Below are 9,743 nucleotides of genomic sequence, written 5' to 3'. Positions count from 1 at the left end.
AGATGTCGCTCTCTTATCCTCTTTCAAAGGTTCTGAGTAGTCGAGCTTCTCTTCTCTCTTATCTTACAAAGGAAAACTGGCTTTACGCAAAAGAAGATCTACCAGAAAGCCCGCATACCCGCTTTGCTAAAAGGTTGTACTAAGTCTTGCTGAGTCCCTGTACTCAACTTTGCATGCTTTTGTTTCAGATGAAGTCTCTGCAGCCGAAGGTGGTTTCTACGTTAATATCGACGGTTAGTTTGGAGTTCCCAGGCAGCAGCCTGCGACTTATGGGCTGGGACGTCGCTTTATGTTATGGCTTCTCAAGCCCTTTGCTATCTTGTTATTTAGAATAACATAATTTGCTTCCGCTGCTTGTTGAATGTTGGGTCAGTGACCTCTGCGTGTAATAATTTGGGTCTTACTCTGCTAAGAGTTGTAATATATTCTTTTGAGTCGTAGAGTCACTGTTGTGTTACCGATTTCCTCACTGTAGTCTCTCGAGCTCGAGGTTAGGCTTATGTCAGCCGAAGATCTGGTATTTGTCTAACCCTGATCCCGGGGGTGCCACACCGAGGTGGATCGTGTCCGTGTTGACGCTCTCTGTGCCTTCGAGGCATTCCTTCAGTAGAGCCTATCTATGTAATCGGATAACTGCTCACTTGAGCTTGTACCTCTAGAGTCGATGGCTGTGCATCGGCTTTTTAGTCTAAAGTCGATGTCTGTGCATCGGCTGTACTTTGTGTCATGTTGCTTTTATATACATTTTTTTTACTGGACGATTTCATGCATCGGCCCCCATATTTCACTGTCCGTCATCCCACATGCTTGGGAAATATTTCTTGAGATGCTGACCATTGACAGCCACTGGGAATTTCACACCGTTCAGCTCCTCGAGCATGTATGCATTACCCTTTAAAACTTGGTCGACTCTATACGGCCCATGCCAATTAGGAGACCATTTACCATACATTTTATCCTTAGTCCCTAATGGCAATACAGCTTCCCATACTAGATCACCAACGTGAACTCCTTAGGTCTCACCTTCTTATTATATGTGCGAGCTACCTTGGCTTTGTTCTCTTTAATTTTCTTAAGCGACCAAAGTCTGAGTTCCGTGAGATCCTCAATGCTATCACTCATCAGGGCTGCATATTCTTCAGTTGTTAGATCATTCTGAAACGTAATACGTCTCGACCCAGCCGTGATTTCCCAGGGTAACACGGCTTCTTGTCCATAGACCAAATGGTATGGCGAGGTTTTTATCGCTCCATGACATGACATGCGATAAGCCCACAAAGCCTCTGACAATACCTCATGCCAACGTCTAGGGTGCTCGTCGACTTTCCTCTTAATTAGCTTGATAAGGCTCTGGTTGGACGCTTCAGCTTGCCCATTTGCTTGAGCATAGTATGGAGACGATCGAATCAACTTAATTCCCATGTCGTCGCAGAACTTTCTAAATTCTTTAGAAATGAAGACCGAACCTCCATCGGTCGTGATAGTCTGGGGAATCCCAAATCTATGAATGACATGTTCTTTAACGAAATTGATAACATCTTTCGACGCCACTGACTTCATAGGGACGGCCTCCACCCATTTAGTGAAATAATCTGTAATGGCCAAAATCCACTCATGGCCTTTGCTCGATGGAGGATTGATTTTGCCGATCATATCCATGCTCCAACCTCGAAACGGCCAAGGCTTGATGATGGGGTTCATTGCTGATGCGGGTACCATCTGAATTTTCCCAAACCTCTGACACACTTGACACCCTTTATAGTACCTAAAACAATCCTCAAGCATGGTGGGCCAATAAAACCCCGATCGCCTGATCAGCCATTTCATCTTGTGAGCCGATTGGTGAGTTCCACAGGCGCCTTCGTGTACCTCATGTAAGAGCCGATTTGACTCGGCTGGTCCTAGACATTTGAGGAGTAACCCTTCCAAAGTCCTGTAGAACATGTCATCTCCTATAAGGACATACTTCATGGCCTTGTACCTTATCAGTTTAGGTGCCCCCCGAGCCGGATCTTTCAAGTAATTGTAGATATCGGCTCTCCAGTCATCCGGTTCCAGGAACTATACTTGAACGTCGGCTCCTTCTGCTACGTCCTTGTAGCCTGACGCCATCTATGCGAGATCGTTTGCCTCGGTATTTTGCGACCTCGGGATCCAATTGAAGTTTATGTACCTAAATTGTGCCATCAACTCACGGCAATGCATCCATAATGGGAAGAGCGACTCGCTATCACACTTGTATTCCTCCGTGAGTTGGGAAATCACCAATTTTGAGTCTCCAAAAAGTTCCACTGCTTCCGCCCCGGCTTCCAATAGCAGCTCCATTCCCTTGCGTATTGCTTCATACTCAGCGACATTGTTGGTGCAAGGGGTAGGTAGCCTGATGGAGAAGGAATATGTTGCCCCCCGGGGCGACACGAGTAGAATGCCGATGCCGCAACCATCGTCACAAACCGATCCATCGAAAAACATGGCCCATGCACATACCGACAGTGCTGCTATATTAGTGTTAATTCGTTCAGCAATAAGATTGGCCAACGCTTGTCCCTTGACTGCTTTCGCAGGCTGATACCGGAGATCAAATTCCGATAATGCAAACATCCACTTACCGAGTCGGCCTTTCAGCACAGGAGCCGACAGCATATGTTTGAAGACGTCTGACTTGCATATGATGATAATTTCTGCTGACAGCAAGACGTGACGAAGCTTGGTGCAGGTAAAAAATAGGCAGAGGCACAACTTCTCAATCTCAGGGTACCCCGTCTCTGCATCCAACATCCTTCTGTTGATGTAGAAAGCAACTCTCTCCAAACCATCATAAACTTGCACCACCACTGAGGCGATGGAAGTGTCAGCTACTGATAAGTAAATATAGAATGGTCTGTCTTGCTGGGGCGGAACCAACACAGATGGCTTCGTTAGATACTCTTTAATCTCGTCAAACGCTTGCTGTTGCTCTGCCCCCCAGCGAAACTCCTCATCAGATTTAATTTTTACCAGTCCCATGAACGGCTCGATTCGCCCTGATAGATTGGAAATGAACCTTCTGACGAAGTTGATTTTGCCGATGAGAGACTGGAGTTCTTTCTTCGTGGTAGGTGGCTGCATTGTTCGCGCTGCCTCTTGACTTTTCAAGCCGATCTCCATTCCGCGTTCATGAACTAAGAAACCCAAGAATTGACCGGCCGTCACACCAAAAGCACACTTCTTTGGATTCATTCTTAGTCCGAATTTTCTAGTTCGGTCCAGGATGCGTCGCAAGTCCTCCAAATGTCCTTCTAGTGAAACAGACTTGACTACCACGTCATCGATGTATATCTCCACCAACTTGCCGATCAGATCATGAAAGATGTAATTCATGGCTTTTTGGTACGTTGCACCGGCATTTTTTCAGTCCAAATGTCATGACTACATATTCAACAAGCCCACCGAACCTGTTACTCTGAATGCAGTCTTGTGTATATCTTCTGGAGCCATAAAAATTTGGTTGTAGTCGGCATTGCCATCCATGAAACTTAAAACCTTGTGACCAGCAGCTGCATTGATCAATGTCTCTGCTACCGGCATGGGATATTCATCCTTTGGAGTGGCTCTATTGAGATCTCGAAAATCTATGGCGACGCGCCATCGGCCATCCTTTTTCTGTACAGGTACGATACTAGAAATCCACTCGGCATACCTGCATGGCCTGATGAACCCGGCGTTCAACATTTTCTCGATCTCTTTCTTGACTTCTTCTAAAATTTCGGCCTTCATCTGTCGTGCTCGCTGCTGGAACGGCCGAAATCCTTTCTTGAGAGGGAGCCGATGCTCAATGATGCTCCTGTCTAACCCGGGCATCTCTGTGTAATCCCAAGCAAAACAATCCGGGTATTCTTTCAACAAAGCTATTATCCGGCCCCTCAGATGCGGATCTAACTTTTTGCTGATAAATGTTGGTCGTGGCTTATTCCCAGGACCAATGTCAATCTCTTCTAGCTCATCAGCTGATGTAAACCCATATCCTAGCTTTCCGTCGCCTGCTAGATCAATGCTGAACACAGGCAAAACGTATGGAGAGGATAATTTGGGCCGATTGCTGGAATCGGCCCCCTTTTTTATTGCATTGCTCAACGAAGGTTTACAACTTATTTGTGCTCTACTGCGGGAGGGAGTCTCCCTACTACGACTACGTGACATGCTTGAGGTGAGATCATTGCTTTTTATTTTTTGGGGCCGATCGCAGGGATCGGCCTTGCCACGTACGTCCGTCTACTTTGCTCTTGCTACTCTGTCAGGCCGGTGGATAAGACCAGCCTCACCCCGTTTTTTTGTAGCTTCGATGCGCTCACAGCCGTCCAAACTGACTCCAGAGAGCAGCTCTTGGTCTTCCGCGTCCCAAATATTCATGCCAGCTATTGAGATCTCAATCGAGTCGTCTGCATGAACGACCTCCACTTCATCTACATCCCATTGTATCAGGCATTGGTGCATTGTGGATGGAATGCAGCAGTTGGCGTGAATCCAATCCCTCCCTAGCAGGACAGCATAGGTGCTTTTGCTGTCGACGATGAAGAATGACGTAGGGATGGTTTTTTGGCCGACGGTTAGATCCACGTTCAGAACGCCTTGCGTTTCTAATGCTTGGCTGTTGAAGTCGCTTAGTGTGACGTTGGTTTTGATCAGATCTTCTTTAGAGCGTCCCAAACGCCGTAGCATGGAGTACGGCATTATATTGACTGCCGCTCCCGTATCAACCAACATCTTGCTGACAGGCTGCCCATTGATATAACCTTTCAGGTACAGGGCCTTCAAATGTTTGTAGCTCTTCTCTTGCGGCTTTTCAAAGATAACTGGCCATGGGCCGCAGTCAAACTGTGCTATCGGCACTTCTTCGGCTCTTGGAGCACAAAACTCCGACGGAAGTATGAACACCATATTTGTGCCAGCCGATGTCTTCTCATCGGCTTTCGCTTGTTTGGGATGCCATTCTTTCTTCTGTGGACGACTCTCTGCGTCTAAAGTTTGCTGAATTTTCACGGCCAAATCGGGCCGCGCTTTTCTCAACGTGTGCAGGTATTGCCTCTCGGCTTCCTCCAAGCTACGTAGCCGCTGCACCCTACGCTTTTGGGAGTGACTGAGTCCATCAGGGCACCACCTTGGCCGGTGGTATCTATCTTCTTCTTCTTCTTCTGACTCCTCGAGATCTTCCACCCTAGATGACTCAGCTCGCCTGCTCTGCGATGGGAGAGGCCCTAGACGTTTGAACACTGACACATCACCTGTGTCCTCCTTCTTCTGTCTACACTCTGGGCAGTTGTCGATTGTAGGCAATCGGTTCATTCCTGAATCCCAGCAGTGCTTAAAGAAAGGACAATCCCAGTGTATGTCCATGTCTTCCTGCTCTCTTGACTTTCCCTTAGCGCGGCGCTCATATCCTTCGTCGTCTCTATCATACCGACGATGTTTTCTGTTGTCTACGTCAGACCGACGATATCTTCCGTCATCCATGTCGTACCGCCGGCGTCGGTCGTACTGACGCTCATATTTGTTAAGGAGATGCGCAGAGAGCGGTCGTTGGTACTGCACGTTTCTCACTTGTTCCTCTGTGATGTACCGTCTGTCATCATATCGGGGCCGGTCGCGTGGGCCGGCCTCCTCCTTTTGCTTGCCACGGGAGTGATTGATTTCTTCTTGATCCCTGCCATGGTGGTATACAGGCCCCGCCATGTTAACATCGAACGAGAAATCTGGCTGACGCCTCACGGAGTGATTGCATTCCACCATGTTGACACCAGGAAACGGTTGGGTGTCCACTTTCATGGAAAACTGACCAAAGATGAGACGGCCTTGTTCTATCATCAGTTGGATCTGCCGACGCAACTCTTTGCAGTCATTGGTGATATGGGTGAACGAGTGATGCCACTTGCAGTACGGTCTTCCGTTCATCTCTTGCACCGTAGGGATTTTATGGCCTTCGGGTAACTTCAACTGTTTCTCCTTAAGCAGTAAATCGAATATCTGCTCAGCCTTGCTTACATCGAAGTCAAACCCTTTTGCAGGCCCTTGTTGTTTCACCCATTTGCAAGACACGGGATTTGCCCCCCCCGAGCCCATTCAGCCACGGCTACTTCCTGGTCTTCTGCAGAGTCTCCAACTTCTTCTGTCTCGACCAGGCCTCTCGGGCGTTTGAACTTGTCTTGGTACAATTCTGGGTGGCGCTGCTCATACAACGTTAATTTCTGAGCCATGTGCGCCAGTGAATTGTATTCCACTTGGAAAGCCAGATCCTTGATCGGCGCTGCGAGGCCTAGCACTGCCAGTTCGACTGCTTCTTTCTCATTCAAACGAGCCGAATAGCATCGGTTCTTAACAGTCCTGAAACGCTGAATGTATTCCGACACCGTTTCGCCCCGCTTCTGCCGCACCTGCGCCAGATCGGCAATGCCAGCCTCGTTAGCTTCTGAATGATATTGCATGTGAAACTGCTCTTCCAGTTCCTTCCACGTCCGGACTGAATCTGGTGGCAACGAGGTGTACCACCCAAAGGCTGGTCCTGTGAGAGATTGTGCGAAGAACCTCACACGCAACTGGTCTGATGCTGAAATCATGCCCAACTGTGCCGAATACCGACTCACATGCTCAATTGAGCTAGACCCTTCTGATCCATTGAACTTTGAGAACTCAGGGAGCCGATACTTGGGCGGCAGCGGAATCAGATCATATTCGTTGGGGTACGGCTTGGAATAGCCGATTGTTCTCCTCTTTGGCACGATGCCGAACTGGTCTCTCAAGATTGTACTGATTTGTTCCACTGTATGAGCTGCAGGGGCTGAGCTTTCCTGACTCGTTCCGGTGGCATATTTAGCTAGCCACGCCTGTTTATCGGCGTCCACTCCAGAGATCCCTCCTGTTGCTCCGGAAATCCCTCCAGCTGCAATCTGGTTCGTGCGCGCCAAGTTATTGCAGTCTGGCACGTACGTGCACACGTATCCATGCAGGATTTCTTTAGGCGGTTCATGCAGGAACTAGTAATCACTAGGATCGCCTCCAATCTTGTAGACGACGTATGCCGGTGAACCCGGCGGCTATGGAGCTGCAAGCGAGAATGGCAGCTGCGGTCTGGTCTGGAACGGTATTTCTCCCTGGTGAGTCCCTAGGGTAGGTCCTGACGGAGAGTACTGATGCTTCATGATTTCCTGAACCACGCGAACCGCAACGCGCTCGAAAGCGTTCACCAGGCTCTCAGAATGATGGTGTAGAGAATGAGCCACCATGTAATTAACTTCCTGGCGCAGAACTCTGGTGCGTTCCTCCGAAGGAAGAGACATATCTACCTCATCGAGAGCGCTTTCGGGTGAGAACCCTTTCCACCTAATGCCATGTGTACGGGTCCACTCGAAAGAGCCGATGAGATCGGCTTCGAAGAGAGCTTTAAGCTCATCATACTTCTTCTTGTGCTCCTCAGGCAGCGTTTCGTATGTGATTGGTGCTTCCGCCATCTCAGCTGCAGATGCTGATGCAGTTGCTGTAGATGTTGACGCAGTTGATGTAGAATGTCCCACCGGGCGTGCCAGAATGTGTTGCCTGCCAAAACCCACCGGCGAGCAGCGACGAGCAACACGAAGAGCCGGGAGGCTCCCAGAACTGCTGGTGGGCCCTGGTCCCTCGGGCAACAGCCCGCAAAACTCCGGCACACGTCCTGGCTGGTGCAAGGGCGTGCCACCTGACCTATACCTGGTCAGGAAGGTGATGGATTGTTTCGATTAATTTCCTGCATGGCAGACACGTAAACATTAAATCCGAGCCTCGATCGGCTCTCAGGTTATCCTGTGAATCGGCTCAAGGAGCCGATCCACACATGGTTCGTATTGGATCTACGATAACATGGTGGTCCTGCTTGATCAATACTAAGTTAAATCAATCTACGACAGTCTAGGATTTTCACCACATAACTGGAACATCCTACACGTAATTGAGTCTGGCAGATACGAAAGATAATAGAAAACCAGCCCTAGACAAGGCCTAAAAACTAACATAGAGTTGATTCCTGGAACATCTCCTCTAGGATCAGCAAACCATCCCTTACGCACTACTGGATCATTCAACCCGTTTGCAAGGCCTAACCATATGGATATCAAACTAATCCTTGAAGAACAAGGAACAACCATAACAGATCGAATCTACTAAATAAAGACTAAGCCAGATGCTGCCCTTACACCTAAGATAGGTGCAAGGGCAGCTAGATATCTAGGGGCAGCATAACTAAGCATACGTATTAGAAAAGTATCGATGCTAGCCCTAACACATCTATGATAATGGTGTTACTCGCCATCAACAAGGCGTCAGTACGAGCAACACAAACAACGAATAAACAAGATGCTGCTCAGATCGCTAGATGCGATCTGGGCAGCATGGCGCTTACCCGGAAGAAACCCTCAAAACAAGGGGTGGCGATGCGCCTAGATTGGTTTGTTGCGAACGTGATCGTCCTCCTTTCTCAATAACCCTAGGTACATATTTATAGTCCGTGGACTTTCTACTTTTGGAATAAACCTAACTCCGTACGAACTAAACTCTATCTCTTAATTCTAAATCTACCATAATGTACAGATACACGGGCAATCTAGCCTAAACTCTCGTAAAAGGCCGATTTAGAAATATTTTCCGTGCATATTCTCCAATCCCATCTCAATCACGGCCCATCTCCTGACTTGGTTAAAATCCGGCCATAACAGGACTCCACTCTCCGGCGAGCAATCCTGTTCCTCCCGCGCAAGCTCGAACCATGGTGTCCGACGGAGGTCGATGAGGCCGCAGCGGAGGAAGAGTGGGCGGCGCCGGATCCCACCCCACCAGCGCCTGCAAGCTATCCGCCACCGAGGAGCTCGAGCAGGACCGTTGAGCCTCCGATGCCACCCGCATCCGTAGTTCCAATCGCTACCTCCACCATGGCCTGAAGCACTGTGAGGAAGCTGGTGGAGGAGCAGAGCCGCCGCGACGCCGACAAGAAGGCGGAATCACTCCGCGAGCAGGCGTCGCCTGCTACATCAAGATCTCCGACATCGAGTGAGCTCGAGCCAGCTCCGCCGTCGCGGCACGAAGCTCTCTGACGCCGGTGAGCTATATTATGGTAGTCAGCGGCCGCGGCGGCGCCATTAACGTAGAAAGCGGGGCACTAGGCTCCTCTGTTTGATCTCCTTTCTCTGTCAAAATGTAGCGAAGCGCGAATGTTTGTTTTAAATTATGCAGTTCGATTTACCGGTATGTGCGTTCGTTTTTCAATCTGGATATCTGCTTTAGGGTGGCCTGGATACATCTTTTGGAGTTTGGGGTTTAGGGCGTCTGATCTCGAGGTCCCTGAGAAGGACACCGCTCCATTTCTCACCTTACTTCTGTGATTGTGGCTTACCGATGATGTAGTGAATAGTGATGTAGTACAAATATGTCCATGGTTGCCCGAATTTGCGGTTACACTACTCCTTTCTTCAGTTTCAGAAAGCTTCGATGGGCTTTTGTCTTTTGTCTGCTATAGCTTACATGTTTGGAATTGAAAATGCAATGCAACTTTCAACCTTGCGGTAAGAAGTTGAGCCTTTGTGTTGCAAGCATATATTTTCCGTAGATCAATTATGATTGGGGACAAATATGTTATCCAAGCCTATATTCCTATATGTTAGACAATTATGTTAGCCGCAGAAAAACCCTAACCCCCGTGCCGCCTAGCCGTAGAAAAACCCTAACCCCCGTGCCGCCTAACCCAG

This window comes from Lolium perenne, chromosome 7 (assembly GCF_019359855.2).
Source record: "Lolium perenne isolate Kyuss_39 chromosome 7, Kyuss_2.0, whole genome shotgun sequence".
In the NCBI taxonomy this organism is placed as follows: domain Eukaryota; kingdom Viridiplantae; phylum Streptophyta; class Magnoliopsida; order Poales; family Poaceae; genus Lolium; species Lolium perenne.
Note: the sequence above shows the minus strand (reverse complement) of the source record.